At 43.7% G+C, this 12,000-nt stretch overlaps 1 protein-coding gene across 2 annotated transcripts in view; it reads left to right on the forward strand.

Moving 5' to 3' along the window:
* The window catches only part of TSPEAR (thrombospondin type laminin G domain and EAR repeats), a 162,246-nt gene that overhangs the window by 111,337 nt on the left and 38,909 nt on the right, over positions 1-12,000 (forward strand). The gene's annotated exons all lie outside the window — the stretch shown is intronic.

Here is a 12,000-nt window from a genome sequence, read left to right on the forward strand (position 1 = left end):
GAGGTTTGATTCATTCTGTTATTTTTTCCTCCCCCCCACCCCCCCACCCCTCTTTTCCCTCTATACAGTCCCTCCTTCCTCCATTCTTGCCCCCCTCCCACCCCCATTAAGTGTCATCATCCGTTTATCAGCGAGATCATTAATCTTCTGGTTTTTTGAGATTGGCTTATCTCACTTAGCATGATATTCTCCAATTTCATCCATTTGCTTGCAAATGCCATAATTTTATTACTTTTTATAGCTGAGTAATATTCCATTGTATATATATACCACAGTTTCTTTATCCACTCATCAATTGAAGGACATCTAGGTTGGTTCCACAGTCTGGCTATAGTGAATTGAGCAGCTATGAACATTGATGTGGCTGTATCTCTGTAGTATGCTGATTTTAAGTCCTTTGGGTATAGGCCGAGGAGTGGGATAGCTGGGTCAAATGGTGGGTCCATTCCAAGTTTTCTAAGGAATCTCCACACTGCTTTCCAGAGTGGCTGCACTAATTTGCAGTCCCACCAGCAATGTATGAGTGTGCCTTTTTCCCCACATCCTCTCCAACACCTATTGTTGCTTGTATTCTTGATAATCGCCATTCTAATTAGGGTGAGATGGAATCTTAGTGCAGTTTTGATTTGCATTTCTCTTATTACTAAAGATGGTGAACCTTTTTTTCATATGTTTGTTGATTGCTTGTAGATCTTCTTCTGTGAAGTATCTGTTCATTTCCTTAGCCCATTTGTTGATTGGGTTATTTGTATTCTTGGTGTAGAGTTTTTTGAGTTCTTTATAGATTCTGGAAATTAGTGCTCTATCTGAAGTATGAATGGCAAAGATATTCTCCTACTCTGTAGGCTCTCTCTTCGCATTGCTGATAGTTGCCTTTGCTGAGAGAAAGCTATTTAGTTTGAATCGATCCCAGTTATTTATTCTTGCTTTTATTTCTTGTGCTATGGGAGTCCTGTTAAGGAAGTCTGATCCTAAGCCAACAAGGTGAAGATTTGGACCTACTTGTTCTTCTATAAGATGCAGGGCCTCTGGTCTGATTTCAAGGTCCTTGATCCATTGTGAGTTGAGTTTTGTGCAGGGTGAGAGATAGGGGTTTAGTTTCATTCTGTTGCATATGGATTTCCAGTTTTCCCGGCACCATTTGTTGAAGAGGCTATCTTTTCTCCATTGCAATTTTTGGCACCTTTGTCTAGTATGAGAAAATTGTATTTATTTGGGTTTGTGTCTGTGTCCTCTATTCTGTACCATTGATCTACCTGTCTATTTTGGTGCCAATACCATGCTGTTTTTGTTACTATTGCTTTGTAATATAGTTGAAGTTCTGGTATTGCGATACCCCCTGTTTCATTCTTCCTGCTAAGGATTGCTGAGTTTTTTATTCTTCCAGATGAATTTCATGATTGCTTGCTCTATTTCTTTAAGGTACATCATTGGGATTTTATTGGAATTGCGTTAAATCTGTATAGCGCCTTTGGAAGTATGGCCATTTTGACAATATTAATTCTGCCTATCCAAGATCATGGGAGATCTTTCCGTCTTCTAAGGTCTTCCTCAATTTCTTTCTTCAGTGTTTTGTAGTTTTCATTGTAGAGATCTTTTACCTCTTTGATTAGATTGATGCCCAAGTATTTTATTTTTTTGAGGCTATTGCAAATGGGGTTGTTTTCCTCATTTCCCTTTCAGCTGTTTTGTCACTTGCATATAAAAATGCTGTAGATTTATGCGTGTTGATTTTATAGCCTGCTAGTTTGCTGAATTCATTGATGAGGTCTAGAAGTTTTCTGGAGGAGGTTTTTGGATCCTCCAAATATAGAATCATGTCATCAGCAAATAGTGACAGCTTAAGTTCCTCTTTTCCTATTCGTATCCCTTTAATTTCTTTAGTCTGCCTAATTGCTCTGGATAGAGTTTCGAGGACAATGTTGAACAGAAGTGGTGAAAGAGGACACCCCTGTCTTGTTCCCGTTTTTAAAGGAAATGGTTTCAGTTTTTCTCCATTAAGAATGATGTTGGCCATGGGCTCAGGATAAATAGCCTGTACAATGTTCAGGTATGTTCCTACTATCCCTATTTTTTCTAGTGTTTTCAGCATGAAGGGGTGTTGTATATTGTCGAACGCTTTTTCTGCGTCAATTGAAATAACCATATGATTCTTATCCTTAAGTCTATTGACATGATGGATTACATTTATTGATTTATGGATGTTGCACCAACCTTACATTCCCAGGATGAACCCCACTTGATTGTGGTGCACAATTTTCTTAATATGTTTTTGGACAGATTGCCAATATTTTGTTAAGGATCTTTGCATCTATATTCATCAGGGATATTGGTCTAAAAATTTCCTTCCTTGATGTGTCTTTGCCTGGTTTGGGTGTGAGGGTGATATTAGCTTCATAGAATGAGTTCGGTAGGGTTCCCTCCTTTTCTATTTCCTGGAATACTTTGAGAGGTATTGGAATGAGTTCTTCGAAGGTCTTGTAGAACTCGGCTGAGAATCCGTCTGGTCCTGGGCTTTTCATGGATGGTAGGTTTTTAATGGCTTCTTCTGTTTCATTGCTTGATACTGATCAGTTTAAATTGTGTATGTCCTCCTGGTTCAGTTTGGGAGGAGCATATGTCTCTAGAAATTTGTCAATGTCTTCAGTAGTTCCTATTTTGTTGGAATACAGATTTTCGAAGTAGCTTCTCATTATGTTCTGTATCTCAGTGGTGTCTGTTGTGATATTTCCTTTTTCATTACGAATTCTAGTAATTTGAGTTCTCTCTCCTTCTCTTTGTTAGTGTGGCTAAGGGTTTGTCTATTTTGTTTGCTTTCTCAAAGAACCAAGTTTTTGTTTTGTCAATTTTTTGAATTGTTTCTTTTGTTTCAATTTCATTGATTTCAGCTCTGTTATTTCCTGTCTTCTACTACTTTTGCTGTTATTCCGTTCTTCTTTTTCTAGGGCTTTGAGCTGTAATGTTAGGTCATTTAGTTGTTGACTTTTCATTCTTCTCTGGAATGAGCTCCATGCAATGAATTTTCCTCTTAGTACCGCTTTCATAGTGTCCCAGAGATTTTGATATGTGGTATCGTCATTCTCATTGACCTCTAAGAATTTTTCTTATCTCCTTCCTGATGTTTTCTGTTATCCATGTTTGATTCAATAGCATATTATTTAGTCTCCAGGTGTTGGAGTAATTTCCTTTTTATATTTTGTCATTGATTTCTACTCTCATTCCATTATGATCTGATAGAACACAAGGCAGTATCTCTATTTTTTTGCATTTTTTAAGGGCTGTTTTGTGGCATAACATATGGTCTATTTTCGAGAAGGTTCCATGTGCTGCTGAGAAGAAAGTGAATTCGCTCGTTGGTGGATGGAATATTCTAAATATGTCTGCTGAGCCTAAATCATTGATTGTATTATGGAGTTCTGTAGTTTCTTTGTTTAGTTTTTGTTTGGAAGATTGATCCAATGGTGACAGCGGTGTGTTAAAGTCACCCAGAATTGTTGTGTTGTGGTCTATGTGATTCGTGAAATTGGGAAGGATTTGTTTGATGTACAGGGATGCACCATTGTTTGGGGCATAAATATTTACTATCGTTATGTCTTCCTGATTTATGGTTCCCTTAAGCAGTATGAAATGTCCTTCTTTATCCCTTCTGACTAACTTTGGCTTGAAGTCCACTTTATCTGATACAAGGATGGAAACCCCTGCTTTTTTACTGAGTCCATGCACATGGTAGGTTTTTTCCCATCCTTTCACCTTTAGTCTGTGGATGTCTTTTTCTATGAGATGAGTCTCTTGCAGGCAGCATATCGTTGGGTCTTTCTTTTTAATTCATTCTGCCAATCTGTGTCATTTGATTGATGAGTTTAGGCCATTAACGTTCAGGGTTATTATTGAAAAATGATTTGTAGTCCCAGTCATTTGGCTTATTTTTGGTTTTTAAGTTGGCTTGGTTTCTCCTTTGAGTGGTTTTTCTCTAAGGTAGTTCCTCCCTTTGCTGACCTCCATTGTTGTTTTTCATTTCCTCCTCTTGGAATATTTTGTTGAGAACATTCTGTAGTACAGGCTTTCTATTTGTAAATTCTTTTAACTTTTGTTTATCATGGAAGGATTTTATTTCATCTTCAAATCTGAAGGTTAGTTTTGCTGGGTATAGGATTCTTGGTTGGCAACCATGTTCTTTCAGAGCTTGAAATATGTTGGTCCAGGCCCTTCAGCTTTTAGAGTGTGGGTTGAGAAGTCGGCTGCTATCCGTATTGGTCTCCCCCTATATGTAATCTGATGCTTTTCTCTTGCGGCCTTCAAAATCCTATCTTTATTTTGAATGTTAGGCATTTTCATTATAATGTGCCTTGGTGTGGATCTGTTGTGATTCTGTGCATTTGGTGTTCTGTAAGCCTCTTGTATTTGATTTTCCATTTCATTCTTCAGGCTTGGGAAATTTTCTGATATTATTTCATTGAATAGGTTGTTCATTCCTTTGGTTTGTATCTCTGTGCCTTCCTCAATCCTGATAATTCTTCAATTTTGTCTTTTCATGATGTCCCATAGTTCTTGGAGATTCTGTTCATGATTTCTTACCATCTTCTCTGCTTGGGCAACTTTATTTTCAAGATTAAATATTTTGTCTTCATTGTCTGAGGTTCTGTCTTCCAAGTGGTCTAGTCTGTTGGTGATGCTTTCCATTGAGTTTTTTATTTGGTTTATTGTTTCCTTCATTTCAAGGATTTCAATTTGTTTTTTTTGATGGTTTATTTTTATTTATTTATTTTTTTTGAGAATCTGTATCTCTTTGTTGAAATGATCTTTTGCTTCCTGCAGGTGCTCTTTCAGCTTATTGGTATTATCATTCATTGCCTGCATTTGCTCTCTTATCTCATCCTTTGCTTCGTGAATCATCTTAATCATGTATAATCTGAAGTCCTTTTCTGACATTTCTTCTAACATACTGTTACTGGATTCTATTAATATAGAATCTAGGTTTGTTTGAATCATTTTCTTCCCTTGTTTTTTCATGTTGTTCATGCATCTTCCCCTCTAGAGCTGCAGATCTGGGGTATTGCAGATTTCTCCCTATAGGCTTATAGTGGCCCTATGGGTTTCCAAAACCCTTTCTTTAAGGGGAGATCAATATTAGCAGTGCCCAATTCATACACTACGCAATCCTAGACCAAATAACCCCTATGAGGACAATAACAAAATTGTCATAATAAACAGAATGAGTTCAAATATTATCTTCAGGTTTGCAATAAGGTCTGCCGTTTCTAATGGAGGACAAAGAGGATGCAGAGGGATGTAGAATGTGGCTGTTAATGGGATAAGAAAAGAATATACAGAAGTTCTAGATAATAGAAAGGGTGAGAGTGAACTCAAAAGAAATTGGATGTTAGCATGCAAAAAGGGAGAAAGCAACTCTGAGGGAACAGGTAAACAAAAGGAAAAGAGAGCAAGAAAAGTGAAGAAATAAAAACTTAAATTTTTTCAATAAGGAGAACAAAGAAAATCTACATATAGTAATGAAACCTCCCAGTCTTCAGTAGCCTGATGCATGAGAGGTACCTGACAATGAGCTTCAAGCCTCCAGCAGGCGTCTCAGGATGGGATTTGCCCCACCTAAAGATAGGAGCTCCGGCTTCCAGGATTATCCAAGATGGCCGCTCCAGCTTCGAGATGTGTTGGCAAATGGGGAACTGCAGCTCCTGTGTGGCTGTGGTCAGCAGGAGGTCCTGGAGGCGGGATGCCGTTGGTCAGGCAGGGGTCCTGGAGGTCGGGTGTGTTTGGTGTGGTTGTGGGATCCTGGAGGCCGGGTGCAGTCGGTCTGGGGTCCCGGTGATAGGGTGCAGTCAGTTGGTCTGGGGGTCCTGGTGGCAGGGTGAAGTCAGTCGATGTGAGGGCCCCAGAGACAGGGAGTGATTGGTCAGGCTGAGGGATCCTGGAGACGGGACTCAATCAGTCTGGCCAGGGGTCCTACGGGGCTTGGCTCTTGTCTCAAAATGGCGGCAGCCACATGTAATCAAACCTGCAGGTACTGTAACAGTGAAATTCCAGGCAACAGCAGGCAGCTGGCGCTCCACTGGCGGTTGGCGATCAGTTTGCTGACTGTTGTTGGCGATTGGGAGGTGAACCTCGTGTGTTGGGGATGGACAGGTGTAAGGCAGGTGATGGACAGGCGAGAGGCAGGCAAATGGCCAATGTTAGGCGCCAAGAAACAGATATCCTCTGCTTGAAACCGGAGTTACAAGGAACACAGCCTCCCTCCAGTCCGCCATCTTGGATCCTTCAAGAGATTTTATTAAGTGGACAGACTGAGTGTCTGCCCACAGGGTGAGAGAGAGAGAGAGAGAGAGAGAGAGAGGCAAAGAGAATGGATGGTAGTGGAGCCATTTTTAAGAAGTAGAATTTCACGGGCTAACGCGCAGACTGAGGGCTGGTGAGGGGTTCCCGGGCTGACAATCTGGACCAATGACTGCCGAGAATGTTCGCAGACTGACAATCTGGGTTGTAAAGTGTTGGGGGGGCATTGTACTGGTGGCAGCTGATGCCAACAGATATCTCCATTTTCATTTATGAATTTAATAATTTGAATCTTACTGTTTTTCAGTTCAGCTATAAGCTTGTCAATTCTATTGCTCTTTTCAAAGAACTGGCTCAAGGTTCACTGATTCTCCCTGTTGGTTTTCTGTCCTCTATTTTATTTGTCTGGGCTCCAGTCATTACTGTGATAATCTTTAATGGAGTGATCTTTATAAAGGGATGTTCTGTTGTCTTTGGAGTTAGTTTGCTATTTTTTATGGTTTCTTGCAGTGTGAAGTTAAATTGCTGATTTTGGACCTATTTTTAATTTATTTTTACAATATGTAAATGTTTTATTTTTATATTTTATTGTTCTTTTCAGTTGTACATGACTGTAGAACGTATTTTGGCATATCATACAGACATGCAGTGAGACTTACCCTTCTTGGGGCATGCGTTTTATTTTTAATGTGGGCATTCACAGTGCTTTCCCTGCAGCTCTGCTCCCTGGCTCCATGAGGCTTGGGCTTCCTGTTTTCTTCTCGTTCCTCTCCATGCACTTTCTGCTGCCCTCACGTTCTACTGTGACCCCTTCGTTGTGTGTGTGCTGCCTGATTTATCCATATCTGTGAATCCCAGTTTTCTTTCTAATTTCACATCATTGTGGTCACAGAAGATATTCTGTGTGATCTCAATCTTTTCAAATTATTGAGAATAGTTTGTGGCCAGTATGTGGGCAGACCTGGAGAATCGTCCCCTGCACATTTGAGACAAATCTGTGCTCTGCTGTCATGGCCGACGCGTCTCTGTGTCTGCCGGGCCTGGCTGTTCTATAGTGCTCAAGTTCCTGCTTTCTTACTGGACTTGAATCTAGCTCTATTTGATTTCTTCAATGAGGTAGAGTGGTTTGTTGAAGTTTCCAACTATTGTTGTAGAACTGGAGTTGCCTGTTTCCATCCTCAGCCTGCCTTTTTTGCAGCATGTCTGTTGGGGTCTGCTGTTGGTGTGGACATGTTCGTAGTGGGTGGCTCGGCCTGTTCTCCCGTGCTGTGGTCTTCCTGCTGGTCTGTCTGCACCAGCTTCTGCACACCACCCGCTCCCTGCCAGCCTCCACCCCTCGCCATGCACCCTTGTGGCCTGTGGGCAGCAGAAACAATTCTCCAGTGCTCTCAGTAGAGGCAAATACTTCAGGCCCCTCTGCCAAGGTCTGGACAATCACAGAGCCTAAAGGAGCACACCGAGACGTCTTAGATGGGTGTCGTTTTCTCTTCCGACTGTCTGGAGAATGGCTGGCGAAGCTCTGTCTGTGGTCCTCCTTGTAGGAAGTGTTCTGATGCTAGGTTCAGGTCCTTAGTGGGCATGCGGTGCTCTGGCTCTGCGTCTGGGCTGACTCTGTGTTTCAACAGCTGTGCCCAGTGGGCCACACAGTCCGCTGTGGACTCCCGCCACCCCATAAGCTCCCTCCTGCCCCTGCAGTCAGGTCACGCCCCACAGCAGCACCACCCCTGACCTGCGTTTGCTCGCTCTACTGTCACCTTTTCCAAAACGTTGAGTACGTGGGCCGCACAGTGTTAAGGTTCACTACCCCGGCCTGGGTGTGGGGTCCCCCAAAGCCCCTGTGTTCATGCAGTGATGTGCCGTGAGGGGACTGGACGGTGAGGGCTGTGACCTGCGAAGTCCATGCTACTTTGAATGGACTGACCAGGTGGTGACTTAGGCAGGAGCGGCGGCAGGAGGTGGCCGCCGCCCTGGGAGTGTGTGTCTTCTCTGCAGCCTCCCTCCTACCCCCTTGCTGCCACGAGGGGCATGGCCTCCCTCTGCTCTGCCCTCTATCACTCAATCCACTGCCTCACTCGGGCCCGGAGTCGTGAGCTGGCTGTCTACAGATGGAGACCCCTGAAACCATGAGCCCGGATCAACTTTCCCTCCTCTAAGGTGTCCTGTCAGCTATTTTGGTCACAGAGGCAAAAAACCTAACCAAAACAGTTGCCGTACAACAAGTGACTTGAAAAGACCTCGGTGAAAGAGGAGGTTCAGAAAGCCCCCGAACACGAGAACGTGGCTCGCCACGAGGAGCAGTCGCCAGAATGCAGGACCCACCCGTGGCCACCTCTGCGCACTGGATCGCCTAACGTGAAGTGCGTCTGTGTGAAGAACTGTCGAGGGGCTGGGCTTTGCTGGCACAGATGAGCCGACCCCAGCATCTCACCTGGCTTTCTGTTCACGCCAAGCACTCGACTCCCCTTACCCCTTGTTCTGGCACTTTTGGACTGAGGGCATTGAGATTTTCTTCCCTCACTTTATTAGTTCCTTGGGCCACAGTCACATACCACAGGAGAGTGATTAAGACAGCAGAAAGTTATTCTCATGCAGTTCCAGACGCTGAGCCCTGCAGGTACAGTGAGCGCAGGACATGGTTTCTCTGGGTTCTGAGGGAGCGTCTTCCTTGCCTCTTGGGGCTTCTTGTAGCTGCCAGCAAACCCTGCCATCCTTGGCTCTGCCCACATCAGACATCCTAGAGTGCACCTGGATTTCCTTCCACTTCCTCTTAAAAAGACACTACATCGTATTCATGGCCTGCTCTAATCCAGTGTGACTACAACTTTATCCGTTACATCTGCAAGATCCTACTTCCAAATAAGGTCACACTGTGAGGTTCTTGGTGGACCTGGATTTTGGGAAGTCACTATTCAACCCACCCACTTACTACTTAGTTATATATTCTTCTATTATCCTTGTGTAGTTTAACACGAATCTGTGATTTGGGGAAATCTGCTGTCTAAACGTATAAACCAGTTCCCAGACTGTGCTTAGAACCTTTTTTAACTCTATGTAGCCCTCTCCTGAAAGTTATGATCCTGTTGCCACATGTTTAATTTCTGTAAATATTTACAAACCTATGACATCTCATACAGTTGGCGTTCATTTACATTTACCTGCATGTGCCTTTCATCTACAGCACTTCAGCTCTATCGATTTCCTTGCTTCTATCATCATTTTCTTCCTACCTTAAAACTTCTCTTAGTATTTTCTCTAGCACAGATCCTGCTATTGCACAGTCTCTCAGTGTCCGCCACCTGAGAGTACCCTCATCTGTGAGGACCTGTGCACAGGTGTAGAACTCTGGCTAGAGACAGAATTCCATTGTCGCTGGACCCCAAAATGCTCACTGAGAAGTCATCTGTCAGACTCATTATTATTTCTTTTAAGGTAGTTTGTCTCTTTTTTCCCTCTGAATTCTAAAAATTTTCTGTCTTTGCATTTCAGCTCCAGTGTGGCCAGGTTGGTTTTATGTACATTGCCTTGCTTAAATTCTCAAAAAAATTTTTTATATCTATGGGTTAATAGTGTTCATTAATTTAAAGTTCTTGAAATAATTTACTACCTCTATTCACTCATCTCTCCTTCTAGGATTCAAATCTTTTTTTCTGCCATGTCCCTTATGTTTATTTCTCGATTTTAAGCTTTTTCTGTGACTCAGTCTTGATTTCTTCACCTTCATTCTCTAATCTTCTATCTGACTTTGTCTAATATGCTATTAAACTACTAAATTCTTAATTCAGTTTTTATTTTCTTCATTCCTAGAATTTATGTTTGATTCATTTTATAGAATTCTGCCACTAAAATTCTCCATATTTCTCCAAATTTTCTGGAAAAAAAATTCATCACAGTTACTTTAAGCCCACCATGGATGACTCTGACCTCTAGAGGGCCTATAGACCTGTTTATGTTGTTTGGTTTCCTCTTGGTCCTTTGGTCAATCAATCTTGTTGTCTAAAAATAAGACTTTGTGAATGCAAAAACATGAAGACATTTTAGTCTTTGACGATGTTACCTGGCTCCAAATGGGCTGGACTTTTGTCTCTGGCAGACACTCAGGCTGCAGACAGAACACCCAAGTTCAGTCTGAGTTGACTGGGTGGGGGCAACTTTCTTCTGCCTTTCTGCTATGGAGCAGACCTCACGTACATCCATCTGGTGTTTGCCATGAAAGCTTAAGTGCTTTGCCAGGGTCCCTCCACCTTGTCAGCTTGTGAGCCCAGCTTGCTTTTGCTTCATCCCTTTTTTGGCTTTCAACCCCCCCCAAGACTACTAAAAGCTCCGTTCACTTTCTCAACCTCTTGTCTGTGACCTGTGAACTGGCAAATGCCTCAAGAAGAAAATTCAAGTAAGCAGTGGTCTCTGCTGATGGGTGGTGGGGATTTGGTCCCTCAGGCTTGGCTCTCTGGTGTGTCTTGTTGCCTCCAATGGCAATTGCATTTGCTAAGACAGGTTTCCTCATTCTTCTCAGAGGGATGGCTGGTGTGATAAAAGACCACGCCCCACATGAAGAAGCAGAACTTGACAGAGCATTTTGTATACAGCTAAGGAAAAGTGGGCATAATGCACTCATTTTCAGAACTCAGAGTGTTCAATATTTTTTCTGAAAAAGAGTCAATTTATTCAACCGATTTTTATTGAGGACCTACCATGTTTTAGGCCTTGGAGACTAAATGGTGAGCAAGACAAGCAAGCTCCCTGCTCATGTGAAGTTTCCGTTGTGTGGAGGACGGAGGGTGGGAACAGAGAGGAGCAGACAATGAGCCAGCGTAGCTAAGAGACTGGGGAGAAATGCCAAAGAGAGGAAGGCCAGCTTCCATTGCTAAATCGTGTCGCAACACTCTGGTCTTAGAGGTGGAACAAAATCCACACCCGAGCCCACGGTGGGCCTGTGCAAAGTTCTCCTCAGCTCTGGGCCCTGTCCTGTCTCCAGCCTCCCTGCATACAACATGGTGGGCCTGGGGCAGCCCAGGTGAGGGCATGGCCTCCTCACTCTCCCGTGAAGGAGGCGAGTGCAGAGATGCTGCAGGGCCCAGCAAGCCCAGGCCTCCAGCTGCTCTGAATCGCGCTTCTGGTCCTGCGTCTTCAGTAAGAGTTAGCTGTAGGGATTCGTCGTGAACGGGAGAGGGAGGGCTCTCTCCTGGGGACATTGCACTGGAGAAGGCTGAAGAGATACCTGGCCCACACCCCCTGTCACCTGGGCATCTGGGACCGGTGCGCTAGGTGGTCACCTTCTGACTTACCTCACGGTGCCCTGGGAGAAGGCGAACCCCAGCTACCAGCATGGTTTCAGAAGTGTGTGTTTGTGCTCTGCAGCTTCAGGTCACGGAGAAAGCTCTGCTGAGCATCCTCAACACAGTCTTATTATACAAAGCCATAAAGACGTGAAGCCAAGATGGGTATTCCCACAGGATGGAGGCTGAGAACGTTTCTGGAGTGGTCGGGCCTGTCACATAGGAAACTCCCAGACTCCACATACAGCACCTGGCGATCAGAACTGCTAAACAATAATGGCCCATTGAGAGGGGCCTGTGGCAGAGTGGGGTGTGAAACTGGACCCACTGAAGGCTGGCAGGAAAACCGAGGCGCCCAGGACAGCCAGCAGCAGGGCGAATGGAGGGGCAGCTCAGTGGGGGTGAGGCCACACTGGCCAGTAGCTGAGGCTCCATCCAC

Source organism: Sciurus vulgaris, assembly GCF_902686455.1.
Source record: "Sciurus vulgaris genome assembly, chromosome: 10".
Lineage (NCBI taxonomy): Eukaryota > Metazoa > Chordata > Mammalia > Rodentia > Sciuridae > Sciurus > Sciurus vulgaris.